The sequence below is a fragment of the Lytechinus pictus genome, chromosome 12 (genome assembly GCF_037042905.1).
Source record: "Lytechinus pictus isolate F3 Inbred chromosome 12, Lp3.0, whole genome shotgun sequence".
Taxonomy (NCBI): Eukaryota; Metazoa; Echinodermata; class Echinoidea; order Temnopleuroida; family Toxopneustidae; genus Lytechinus; species Lytechinus pictus.
In genome coordinates, this window is record NC_087256.1 from 6772523 (window position 1) to 6786427 (window position 13905).

The window sequence follows — 13905 nt, forward strand, 5'->3', positions numbered from 1 at the left end:
TCTTTCTTTCTCTTTTGATATCTATAAAGTTCAGATTCACCCTCTCTAACTTGCACTATTCCAAGCCCCCGCCCCATTGGTATCCACAGGAATGGGGGGAGGGGGGGCTTACCCCCTGGAAAATAAATTCAAACAAAAGAAAAATGTGAAAATAAAAATGGATAAAGACAAATAATCCTCTGCGCATGTCTAACCAGCCAATACAGTTCATTCAGAATTTAACTCTTACAACACCTAAATTCTACCATATTATCAGTTTACCATGATTATAGAAAACGCATATTTCCTATGCCATTTTTAAACAAGTCCCTATCGCTCGGGAGTGAACGTGTCGCGCACCAGCACAAATTCAAAAAATATTTTGATTGACCTGCTTTCTGGTTTTTTTTATCGGATGCTTTGCTCCCTCACACATACCACAATTTTTGTCCCTCTTTCCTTTTACTTCTGCTTGGTCACTTTGCTCCCTCTCACATATTCTCGAAATATTTTGGCCCCTGCATTTGTTCTTCTCGTCACTTTGCTCTCTCATATATATCCCCAGAATAATTTTTCTGCTCGGTCGCTTCGCTCCCTTGAACATATCCTAAAAATGTTTTGCTCCCCCTGCATTTTTTTCTGCAGACAGCCAATCCATTTCTCATCCAACCTCTCTCTCTCTCCAATACCTTGAAATGAGGGGGGGGGGGGTACTTTTGATATGAGAGTGTCTGAACAGTTGAAAATAAGTAAAATATAATTTGGTTTTTTTTTTTGTTTAGTTAATATTTTCTGAATGAGTGTATCTTACAAAAGGATTATACCCATTTCATTACATACAACATACACATATTTTGAGAAATACCAACAGAAAAAACATGTACTATTCATTACTGTCCAAATCCTAAAAAAAAATTATGGTAATGTTCGCTTTCTCAGGCATTCATCAAAGGCTCCCCCACACCTGTCTCTCTTTCTCTATCACCCTCAATCTCAATTCATCTTTTTGTCTCTATCCAACAGCTCATTAGTAAAGGTCAAGTTTACCCAAGAAAATTGTTGGTTCAGTTAAATTGAGAAAAATCAAACTAGCATAACGCTGACAATTTCATCAAAATGGGATGTAAACTAAGAAAGTTATGGCATTTTAAATTTTCACTTATTTTTCACAAAACAAAAATATTTACAACTCAGTGACATGCAAATGAGACAGTCGATAATGTCCCTCACTCACTGTTTATTTTGTTTTTTATTGTTTGAATCATACAATATTTCATTTTTTACAGATTTTACCATAAGGACAAACTTTACTGAACCAAAAAAGTATTGAATAATGCTAATTCCACATGATCAGGGAGGAATAAAATTTTGTTTAACATGACAAGGAGAAAATTAGAATATACCTTATTCTATATATCAAATGAAATAGTGAGTGGATGACGTCATCAGTCTCCTCATTTGCATACTGACTGTGTACAGAATGTGCATATAACTCTTTTGTAAAATTTAGCAAAATTTTTAAATGTCATAACTTTCTTATTTTACATCCGATTTTTTATCAAATTTTCAGTGTTATGCTTGTTGGATTTTTCTCTTTTTATTCATATCAACAATTTTTGGGGTGGACTTGTCCTTTATCTGTCCCCCTTGCTCTATCCTGTTTTATTCTTCTGTCATCTTGCCGTCATTCCTACTTTTCACAAACTTTTTTCTCTTCTGACATTCTAAGTCAGAATGAATATACTGTAAGACATCATTTTTGCAACACGTTCAAATTTAATGAATTCACTTTTGTTACATGCCCACTGATAAACTATTTCATTGAGCTATTTTAAATAATCAGAATGCACATTGGGGTAATTATTTGTTGTAAAGTTTTGCAAGTTATGTTTGTCCAAACTTAAGAGCAAGTAATGTACACGGCGGGACTTCTGCTGTGTGGTTTTCAGCCTCTTCTCCAAGTTCTTAATACAGTCCATTATTGCTGTTATCTTCCACTTTACCTCTCTTGGACTTTCTGATATTGAGTAGGAGTGGTCCTCGAGAAATGAAGGTGCTGAAGACTTTGCAGTATCTGGGAGGTTGTTTGCTGAATCAAAACGTCTTTCTTTCGGGGAATTCCTTGGCTTGGGTGAATTCTGTACGAGATGAATGAATTAAAAAAAGAAACATATAAGAAATATTGAACAAAAACAGATAGAAGAATGAAAAGATAGCTTTAAATTTTTCAATTAAATATTTGATAATACATGAAGAATAATATTTATTTAGGAATCAAACCTTTTCCAGTGACTTGCAACAAAATAAATGTTTTTTTTTTTTAATATTCATGATGATATATTAACCCTATCTAGCCCCTGGGGGGGGGGGCTTAATAAGCCCCCCCCCCATCCACATTTTTCACGATAAGTCCACAATGAGAAACGAGGTACCACAATTTTCTTTTTCGTTCAATTCTCGCAGAGCTTTTAGACAAAATTCGAGACGCCCAGATACGCAGTTACGCAACATTTTATGAGTTCATGTTGGACCGAAAATTGCTCAAAAATATTATTTTGTATACATATTTAATCCAATGGAAATTCTATTTTCAGTCACAATTGACAAATGCATCATTATTCTTGCACTAATTGGTTGGAAATAATCAAATCTTGCTTTTTATAATTGGAATAGTGCCACGAAGTGATCCCATTGAAAAAAAACTATAAAATACATAAGGCCCCAAAACAAAGAAATACGTATGGAATTATAGAACCAATAAAATACATAAAAGTAGAAATTTGATTTACCATTTCTTCAGGAGCACATTTGTTTAGAAATCATAGAATTTGGGGAATTATTAAGGGATTTATCTTTAACCCTAAATAGACTGGGCTATTTCGACGCCTAAGAAGACGGGGGGGGGGGCTGATTCAGCCCCCCTTATGATCTTGGCCGTTGATCTCGCAATCGCGACGAAAATTGGCACGCGCGTTACCCATGGCATTATGTACAATACCATAATATCAAAATCTGCGAAAAATCTCATTGCTCATTATGTTAATTAATGCGTAAAATCATAAGTTTGCTCTAATTAACAAAATAATGCCCCTAAAATGCTCATTTTTGTTTCACTTACTCTTTATAGGCATCTGATTAAATTAATTTTTAAAAAAGTTGTCAACATCACATTCATTTTTTTATATATTTTATTGTTTTTTCAATGGAAATTGTCGGAGACGTTTTTTTTACCATAAACAAGATAAAATTAATTGATTTTGAGCAGTAAAAGGAAAAATATGATACATTTTATAAATTTTGGCTAAAAACACTACTTGCATTGGATTTGTACACAAATACACGTTTTTGAGCAATTTTGGTTCTGCATGCATTTACGAAATGTTGCGTAATTTCGGAACCCTGTACCTGGGGGTCACAATTTTGGTCTCAAAAGTTGCGCAAGACTTGAAAGTAAAAAGTCAACGAGTGACGCGGTCAAAAAAATGTCGAGCTCCATGCTTGCAGATTACATTGATGGTGACGTGTGCATCGGTTTTCGTTGCGATCGACAGTGCATGGAGATCTGAAGAGGGGGACCAAAAAGGCCCCCCCCCCCCGGGCTATGCAATCTCAAAGTAGCCCAGGATTATTATGTAGGGTAAACCAAATTTTTAATATATTTGTTTATTTAGTAAGAGTTTACTGTAAATACACAGTATAGGCCCAGGTCCATGGTTACCCTCCCAAATAGGATAATTTTCATCTCTATTTGGCTACTGAAAATGGAATATTTAAAGCAATGTTCTATCAAACCAAAGGTAGATAATACAGAGAAAATATTTCTTTAGAACACATGTATGATATAGATCTACTGTACCTTCTAAAGACGAGGCAGGAAATCAAACATGGTTGGGACAGCATCCTGTCTAAGACGAGTCACTTGCCCAGTCCTGTCAAAGCAACCATCTTCAAAATGGTCAGAACGGAGTACAGAGCTCTTGGAGGAATTCAATGAAGCTCGCTTCATATTGACCATCCATACTGTGTTACAGACAGTACAGGTTCAGTCCAACGGCTGAATGGGAATCTGCAGCAAATGTAAACACATGTCATAAAATCAATTACACATAATTAAGAAAATTTGACTTGTCCAAAGGACACAGATGCCCCCGCTTAAAGGGGAATCCAACCCAAATAAAAAATTGTTTTTATAAGGAAAAGAAAAATCAGACAAGTTGATAGGTGAAAGTTTGAACAATATTGGACAAACAACAAGAAAGTTATGAATTTTTAAAAGTTGTAAATATTGGTAATCACTGTACCCATGGAGACTTCAAATTGGCTGCATATGGGATGTCATAGTGATGTAAGGCAAGGACTACTCTTCCATGTACTCCAATTCATATTATGGCGAAAATGTGATTTTTTCCCAAAAGTTTTATTTCAAATTAATATTTTTCTTTCATGAGGACATAAAACAATATACTACCTGGGTTATATTTAGATTACTGCCCCAGGGGAATGGGTACTTAGGAGAAAACCACTAATCCCTGATAATAAAGTACATGGCCTATGGGAAAGTTGTCCTTGCCCCTTGTCATAATTTACTTATCCAGTTGCCAATTTGAAATCTACATAGTATTAGTGATCTCAATTTTAAAGCAGCTATAACTTTCTTATTGCTTGTCTGATTTCTTTCAAACTTTCCCCATTCTGTTTAATTTATATTTCTCCTTCCCAACACAACATTTAATGGCCAAGGCTGGATTCCCCTTTAACGCGATCAGAAATCCATTCAATATGATTGAACTTAATATCATGCAGAAACCAATATGCATATATATAATTAATTAACAAATTTAGACCTTTGAACCGACTTGCATATATAATGAGATGTGACCTTTGACCTGCGTACACCGAATTCGAACTTAGCCTGTATTTTGTGGTCATCTACCTACACACCAAAATTTTTTAAAATCCATTAAATATTTTTCGAGTTATTGCGCAGAAACCAAGTGGGGGGACGGACAGGGGCAACGCTTACTGCCCCTTCCGGGCTTCGTCTGCTGGGGCATAAAAACTCTAGGCCTACTCAGCAGGGGCCCATTTCTCATTACCTGGACAAGTTAGTCATATATCTTTATCTATTAAACACAGAGTTAGTTCCAATCTTACCCAAAAGGATTAACTAGAATCCATTGATATCGTCATATTGATACTATTGGTGGAACAAAAATAGCATAATTTTCAAAAAGTAAAATTATGATAAAACTTACAATTATTGTGATGAATTTGGAAATACATCCTATCAAAATAATAGCAGAGGCGAAATATGCATAAAACATACTCAAACATGCAGACATGGGCATTAAATTGCTGATGAAATGAAATTATCAGTAATTCATTTCATGACAAAAAAAAATCACATGTATGTGGACATTGAGATGGGTATCCCCAGATATAAAATTTGAATAGTTTAAGTAAACCATACAGGCTTTCTTCCTAAAATGATGATAATTATACAGGTTTTTAGGATTCCAAACACCATCAAAATATTATCATCATGAATAAACTCTTTAGATACCGAAACACACGATTTTATAAATTCTATGCGTATATTAGAGAGAGAAGGGTCTGAAAGCGACGAGTACGAGTCCAATTATGGATGGCCTGAAGTGGTAGAATCTTTGTCAATTCAATTATTTTACTACTTTAAAATGAATGGTTTTGTGATGTTTTACCAACACTTGTTATAATTCTGTGCATTACAATTACTATTGAATGATTTATCCCACTTGTGTACAATATAATTCATTTTCTATGAATTATTATGTAATATTATAATTTTCGAATTTCGAGGCTCATTTGCATGTATTATGGTGTCATCTATCTAAACACCCAATTTTTAAAAAATCTGTTGAAATTTTATAAGTTATTATGAGGATACCAACTCGCATATTTAATGACCCTGTGTAGTGGTCCACCTGCATTCCCCCAACCAGTTATCGGGAGGAGAGACCTGCGGGTCACAGTTCTGTGTGCGCGCCCTTGTAGGCGACCCAGATTGGCTGGCTCCTCCAATATGCCTTTGAATGTCTTTGACAGATATATGGTGCTATAAAAATGCAGTGGCGTAACAGGCGGGGGGGGCAGGGGGGGCAAGTTACCCCCCCCCTGGCGGATTTCACCGGGAAAATTAAAAAACAACGGGAAAAAGAAAAAAAGGAGGGAGAAAGAAAGGGAAAGGGGAAGGAAAGGGGAAAGAAAAGGAGGAAAGGGAAATGGAAAGAGAAAAGGAAAAAGACAACGAAGAAAAAACTGTTTTTAGTAAAAAAGGGAGGAAAGCGGGAAAATGTACGATAGAATTAACATTTGAAAAAGAACAAATCATTGAGAAAAGGGCCTATGTACTGCAATAGCACGGTGGGAAATAAATTAAAAGATGACAAAATGGCAAACAATAGCGGGAAACGAAGGTAGAATGTAATTAGTCAAGAGCTAAATTAGAAAACAAAGAAAAGGAACAAGAAAAAAAATAACACGACCGGGCTGCTGATGATTGAAATTAAAGAGCGGGAAGAAAGATGGACTGCATACAACATTGTGCTATAAGTTTTCTAAATTTTATGCAAATAAGCTACCGGGGCTTTGCCCCAGACCCCACAAAGTAGGGGCTCTTCATTTATAATCTTCAAATGGCTCTATAACGCCCCCGTTCAATCACGTTCAATCACTGCCATACAGGCGGGGGGGGGGGGGGGGGGTCGTGGTTCCACACCCAAGAGGATATAAAAGAAATTTTATAGGAGACAACATACATGACGTATAATGAAATGAATAAAAACAAGGAAATGTGTTATTTGCTGATAATAATGGAAAAATCTATCACATAATTAGATTTTAATTTCAATAGGCAATTTTTTCCAGCTCGCTTTGCACACTGGCGACTTTTTACAAATTTTTCCCACATTTCTATGTTTTGCCCCCTCAAAATATTTGGTTCATTACGCAACTGGGTTGAATAAATGTGTTGTGTAAAAGCTATATTATGCCCGCGATTTGATTAAAATTGGGGAAATCTGCAAGGTTTAAATGGCTTTGATATCAAGAAGTTCCTGGGGCTCTGCCCTGGACCCCAAACACACAGCACTGCGTATGGAAGGGTTGGGCCATGGCCCCAAAAAGTTCTACAGCCAAGAACAAAAAAAAGGAGGAATTACCTCCTTTTTTGTTGGAAAAGTATTGTAGGATATGATTTTAATTACTGAATATGTTAAAAAATAGCTCAAAGTTAGATTCTCATGAAAAGTTGATTTTTTTTCTCGCTTGCTTCGCTCGCTCAGGACTTATATATATAAAGCAGCCTTTTGGCACATGTTCTATACTGCGCTCCTCGTTGTTTTTTTGTTTTGTTTTTTACTCTTCACGCTACTGCCGCAAAGAATCCTCTTCACAGTGGCGTACAGACCACCGTGACAAAAAAGGAATCTAAAGAGAGAAGAATTAAATAAATTTATTATCTGGATATCATGTCAAAATCTATCACAAAATTGGATTTTTGTATTAAAAAGGTATTTAAAAAATTGCTCGCTCGCTTCGCTCGCTCGCAACTTTTTTTAAAGGTAAGTTCTGGCCTTCTCAAAATAGTCGCCTTACTACACCATTACGCCTATATTCATACCATGATATGACCGGGAAATTTTTGGCTCTTGCCCCCCCCCCCCCTGGCCACCGAACCCTGTTACGCCGCTGTAAAAATGCTGTGCATCATCATCATCTACCTACACACCCAAATTTTTTAAAAATCTGTTGAATATTTCATAAGATATCTTTAAGGAGCTGTGATCTTTGACCTGCATACTCCGAATTCGAACTTAGCCTGTATTGGTATCATCTACCTACACACTCAAATTTGTTTAAATATGTAGAATATTTTATAAGTAATCATGCGGAAACTAAATTGCATATTTAATGAGCCGTGAACTTTGACCTGCCGACTACGAATTCGAACTTGACCTGTATTTTGGTGTCGTCTACCTACACACTCAAATTCGTTTAAATATGTAGAATATTTCATAAGTAATCATGCGGAAACTAAATTGCATATTTAATGAGCCGTGACCTTTGACCTGCCGACTCCGAACTTAGCCTGTATATGGTGTCATCTACCTACACACCCTAATTTTTATAAATCTGTTGAATATTTCATAAGTCATCATGCGGAAACCAACTCGGATATTTCATGAGCTGTGACCTTGGACCTGCAGACTCCGAATTCAAAGTTAGCCTGTACTATGGTGTCATGTACCTACACACCAATTTTTTTTAAAATCAATATATATAAATCGAAATATATTTCGATTTATTGCGCGGAAACCAATTGGGGGGGCGGGCGAATCAACGGACAGGGGCAACGCTTAATGCCCCCTCCGGACTTTGTCTGCGGGGGCATAATTACCGAGGAGCTGCATTTGAAGCGAGCCTGAATCAAGGCTGTGAAATTTATTAGCGCCACCATCAGGCTTCCTTTTATTTGCGTAAAAAGAAGAGACACGCAAAGTCACTTTCTAGTCCAAACTCCAAAGTAATCAAATTTGCTTTTTTTTAAATATGATTTTGATTTAGGCCTAATTAAAAATATACTATTGACTTTTTGTATTATGGCTACTCACCGCAAAGCGCCCCGGTGAGTAGCGAGGAGTTTCGGCAAATATTAATTCTGTATTGTAATGAAGCGATGTTTGCCAACTTCACAGAAATCCAGGGCCAAATGCAGTTCGGTGTACGAGGTTAGTACTATAGATCTATACATGTACTGTAGCAACTATATGTAGCCACTAACCTCGAACTAGTAATGAGTGGGGCCAGGGCTACCACAACTATACTAGTACAGCAGGCGATGGTTCGTGTAAGCTCCACTACACTTCACTACTGCTAACCTCTGCTTCACCTATACTGATTAATGGCTGGCTATACGAACCATTGCCTGAGTTTTTTAGGCCTAGTCACTCAAGGGTTCATTACATGCCGCCGCGCACAGAAAAATCAAGCAATAGAAGTTGTGTGTTGTGGACACCAGAAGTGGGATCACAGCACGCGTGACCCACTAGTTAGAAATCCATTGCCAAACGTGGTTAATGGTGCGAGGTTAGTATACTAATACTAACCTCGCAATACGCGTGAGTCACTGAGTGGAGTAGCCTAACGTTAGAGTTTCATACGGCATGTACGGCCAGGCATCAATAACTTTTGTTGTCATCCAATTTCAATGAAATTTTCAGCATTTTGCTCGGAATGAATTTTACATTATTTATTAAGATCAAGGCCTAAATATCTTCAACCTGTATAATTCATAACCATTTTACTTTTTAGGTGTGCAGAAAAGACCAACCCCCCCCCCCAATGGTCTGCTGACTACAGTACATAAACTTAAATACACGGGACTAGTATTGTTACACAGCTTTTTGCAAATGCAAGTTTGGTAACGACTAACGAATTCCCATTTTTTTTTCAACGTAATTTTGAAGTCGAAAACATAGCTGAACTTACGAATGCAATGTCCGTCCACATCCTACCGATTAGAGCAGTTGTATGCAGCTCATGTAGGCATGAATAACGTGAAATCTAAGCTAATAAGTTCACCAACATGCCAATCTGAGCTGTGAAAAAGTGTGATCGTCCCGGAGCGAAAACAGCTTGAGCAAGGTGCAGCCAATCAGCGACCTTCTTATGTCCCCTTCGAGACAGAGGAGACGAAATGATTTTATGTCAAAAAGACTCAAAACACAAAATCATTTCGTCGACGAAATTTTTTGGTGGTTTTGACACAAAATCATTTCGTCGACGAAATTTTTTTGTGTTTTGACACAAAATCATTTCGTCAACGAAATTTTTTTGTGGTTTTGACACAAAATGATTTCGTCGACGGAATAGATTTTCGCATCGCAACGAAATAAATTTTGTGGACGCAATTACATTTAGTCTCGACGAAAATTGATTTTGTGTGACAAAAAATAATTTCGTATACGAAATAAAACTGCGTCATGACGAAATGATTTTCATATGAACAAAAACACATTTTGTGTACGGAATGGCGTGAATTGGACGGAATTTACCATCGGACATTTGGTGCGCCATTTCGTTTGATAAAAATTCATTTCGTATGGCACGCCAAATAAACTTTGTGGACGCAATTACATTTCGTCTAGACGAAATTGATTTCGTGCATTTCGTCGAGACGAAATTGATTTTGTGTGACAAAAAATAAATTTTGTGTACGAAATAAAAAAGCGTCATGACGAAATGATTTTCGTCTGAATAAAAACACATTTTGTGTACGGAATGCCGTGATTTGGACGGAATTCACTGGCGGACACTTGGCGCCCCATACATATTCTCCCTTACTTTTATGAATATGATTCCCCTCTAATCATGCTCACGCTGTGAGAGAATCTGCCAGGCCGATGGGGGACAAATTTGTCCCCAAAAAGAGCCCATCATCGAATAAGGCAGTCCTGACCTTCGGATCAAGTTCAGTCAATTATTGTATTTTTTGCTTGAGAGCTCATCATAAAAAAAATCGATCTTCTAATAGTATGTGAGTTTTCCTTTTTCTCGTCCTCATGTTTCCAGGCAGTGCTCTAAATAACCAAGACATTTTATGCTATTCTTTTCCTTTGTCTTTCTATTGGCATGATTGGCGGGTGGGGGGGGGGGGTGGAATCTTTTAATTCATACACCGTAGTTTTGCACCTCCCGATTATCCATAGTTAATCGCATTTATATAAATTTGATATTAGCCAACTGAATCACATGCACAGTCACCCGCATAATGCTGTTGATAGTCAACGTTTTGCCAAATCATGATTAATGATCAACATGATATATTAGCATTAAAATGTTAAGTAAAGTAAAAGGAAAGCAAAACAATAGTCATAGATTTAACGGAATAACGTGGAATGAATAACACAGTACCCACCATTCTGCTCATTAAGCCTTAAATATAACACACTTACTAATAATATACTTATCTAGCTACATAATAGCTAAAATACATATCATCTGTCATCACCATTACAGACAAAAATATGCTACCCCGAGGATAAGAATTCATAAGAATTGGTCCAAAACCAGCAAACAAATATCGATGAGATTCCAATTGATGACTTCTCCTGTGATGACCCGAAGGTGGAGGAAAGAGGTCGCATTAAGAGTGTAAGGCATGGCTGGTATAAGTTAGAGGGGTGAGGGGGGTAACAGAGTGGTAACGTTTGGGGTTGGGGTGACAGGGAAGGGTGACAGAAGGGTAACACCTGCTTGGGAGTCACGGGGAGGGGCGACAGAAAGGTAAACGTTTTGGTAAGAGTCACTACTAGGAAGGGTAACGGAAAGATAACATTTGGAGCTGGAGTCACAGTTAAGGGTAATCACCGAAGGGTGTCAGGGAATGGTGATGGGGAAGAGTGACAGAAAGCGCTAACATGAAAATTAACGGAAAGGGTTACGTTGAAGTTTAACAAGTATGGTCAACATATAGGACCAGAGGGAAATGTAAAAGGGAAGGGTAACGGGGAAGTGTAACGGGAAAGAGGAGAGGAAAACAGGGATGGGTAACACGAAAGGGTAATAAAAGGGAAGGGTAAAAAGGAAAGATAAAAAGGAAGGAAAACAAGGAAGAGTCGTGAGAAAGGTTAACAGGGAAGAGTAATTGGGAGGGGTAACACGAGAAGGTCGCAATGGAGGGTAAGAAGGAAAGGTAACAGGGGAGGGTAAGAGGGATGGGTAACAAGGAAAGGTAACATGAACGAGAAACATTTGGGTGTAACATGGACCTATGAGAAGAAATGTTACCATGGAAAAGTCATCATGATGATATGAAGTTCAAATGTGGATAGCGTTACAGTAACAGCCTAACTGGCATTGGTATTAGGGAGGCGTGACGGTGGTGACAGGGTCGTGTAACAAGAACGGGATAGAGGGAAATATAACCGAGAAGAATGATCATTGAACTTACTTCCAAAATACATTACACCAATTCTCAATGAGTGATCGGAACAGAGAGCATGGTGTATTTCCTAAGTCTTTTTCTTCCCAAACATCTCATGACTTCATTTTTCATAAAAGAGGTTAGTGACCATGGTGGGGTAATGCTTGGCTAAACAGGGCAAATCCTCGGGTACAAAAGAAGTGAATAGCCGAGATAGAGCAACAGCCAAGAGCAGACAACCCAACCCAAATATTGGTAGAAGATGATGCATGGATGATGGTGATGATGGATGGATGGGTCGGAGGAGAAAATGCCTAGTAGTGCGGGAAGTAGGGCTGCATGGAAGTAGATGAATAGATCTCATGTCTACTCTTATATGTGCCGAATATTAAGTTCTGGCTTGAGAATGTTTGAAAGTTTTAATAAGTAAGCATCACTTCTCCTTGGCGAATTCAAATTGGACGCATTCGTGTTGTCATTTTTATTCGAGACTTTTAATTTTGCTCCAATACAAATGTTTTACTCAACGTATTTTTTTATGATGACATAACTATATATGTTAATATCATTGTTTCCGTACATCCGAAAAAGGCCGAACTCATGAGAATTAAGTATGACTCCTCATAATCTTCCCACCAAATTGCCAATTTGATATTTATAAAGTCTTACTTATCTAACTTTTTAAATGGTCATATCTTACGTATTTAATCCAGGACCGATTGTAAACTTTGACCATTGTGGCTTTATAGGGTTTTTGCACATACAGTATATATATATGTATATTAAATCAGGGTGAATTTCCCTGTAATACGGAATACAATAGGTAACCTTGTGGATCTATTTTTTTCTTGTTCTTGTTTTGCCCCCCAAAAAAGGATCCTGCAGAATCGGTGAAGTTCAACATGTTAAGAAATGAAATACTTCTTAATACTGAGCTGTACACTCTCAAAACTACACACCTTGAAAATAAACAGTATTGAATTTAGAATATTTGTCCGCACCTTTCCTTACATCCCCATATAACACCAAACATGTCTCAAAACATCTTAAACAAATTTGAATATTATATGAATCTCACATTCCCTCATTGAATTTCCCACCTGACCGAGTTTACCCAACATCTACAATGGATTATGTGTTGGAGAAACATAAATTATTTATTCAGCAGGTTCTATTCAAGTTAACATGATCTTGGATCAACACAACATAAGAAATTAAAAAAAAACATATTTTGTCCTTGGATAACTGGAACTTTGGCCCTTTGAACATGCTGAATAGGGTTTTCATCCAAAATATTTAAACTTCAATGAAAAGGTTTGGAAAATTTCGGTTTTGGTTAGCATTACACATACGAATTGGTTTTCATATGGCTATATCTAAAAGTGCAATTCACCCAGCTTCTGTCCTTTCTTTTTATTTTCAATTCTTTCTTGTTTTCCTTTTATATCAGGTATTCCATGGTATTAATGAGTTGTATAATTTAAACACCTATACGCATAAAAAAATGTGTCTGATCATATAGGTCCATGTTCGGATAGTATGACATAATATGCACACTGGTCCATCCTTATTCCATTCTCTGACACTATAGGTTGTTCCCCAACCTCGCAAAATAATGTATTTCTCCCCACACCCTCTCTCCCTCCCACCCCTCTCTCCCTCCCCACTCTCTCTCTCTCTCTGTCTGTCTTTCTCCCTCTCTCTGGTAATTTCTTTCCCTCTGTCTATCCACCCTGCCTTCCAAATTATTTCCACTCCATTATGATGTACAGTACATATATACAAAACGCCTTTTTCTCTTTTTACATGTCCACTCTATCTTCCACAATCTCTTCATTATACTATAGGGCCTAGAGCGTAACATTGTAATTTACGTGATCATTATGATTATCCTGATTGTATTAGTCTTGACTATCTTATAAACTGCATTTTTCCCGTTAGAACTGAATGTAGTTATGATA

At 37.2% G+C, this 13905-nt stretch overlaps 1 long non-coding RNA gene across 1 annotated transcript; it reads right to left on the minus strand.

Moving 5' to 3' along the window:
• Positions 1-1262: 1262 nt before the first annotated feature.
• On the minus strand, positions 1263-9710 carry LOC135156204 (uncharacterized). The gene is made up of 3 exons (XR_010295332.1): positions 9508-9710; positions 3836-4045; positions 1263-2117 (listed from the first exon to the last, which is right to left on the minus strand). It is a non-coding gene; the product is annotated as an uncharacterized LOC135156204 (long non-coding RNA).
• Between the last annotated feature and the right edge of the window lie 4195 nt (positions 9711-13905).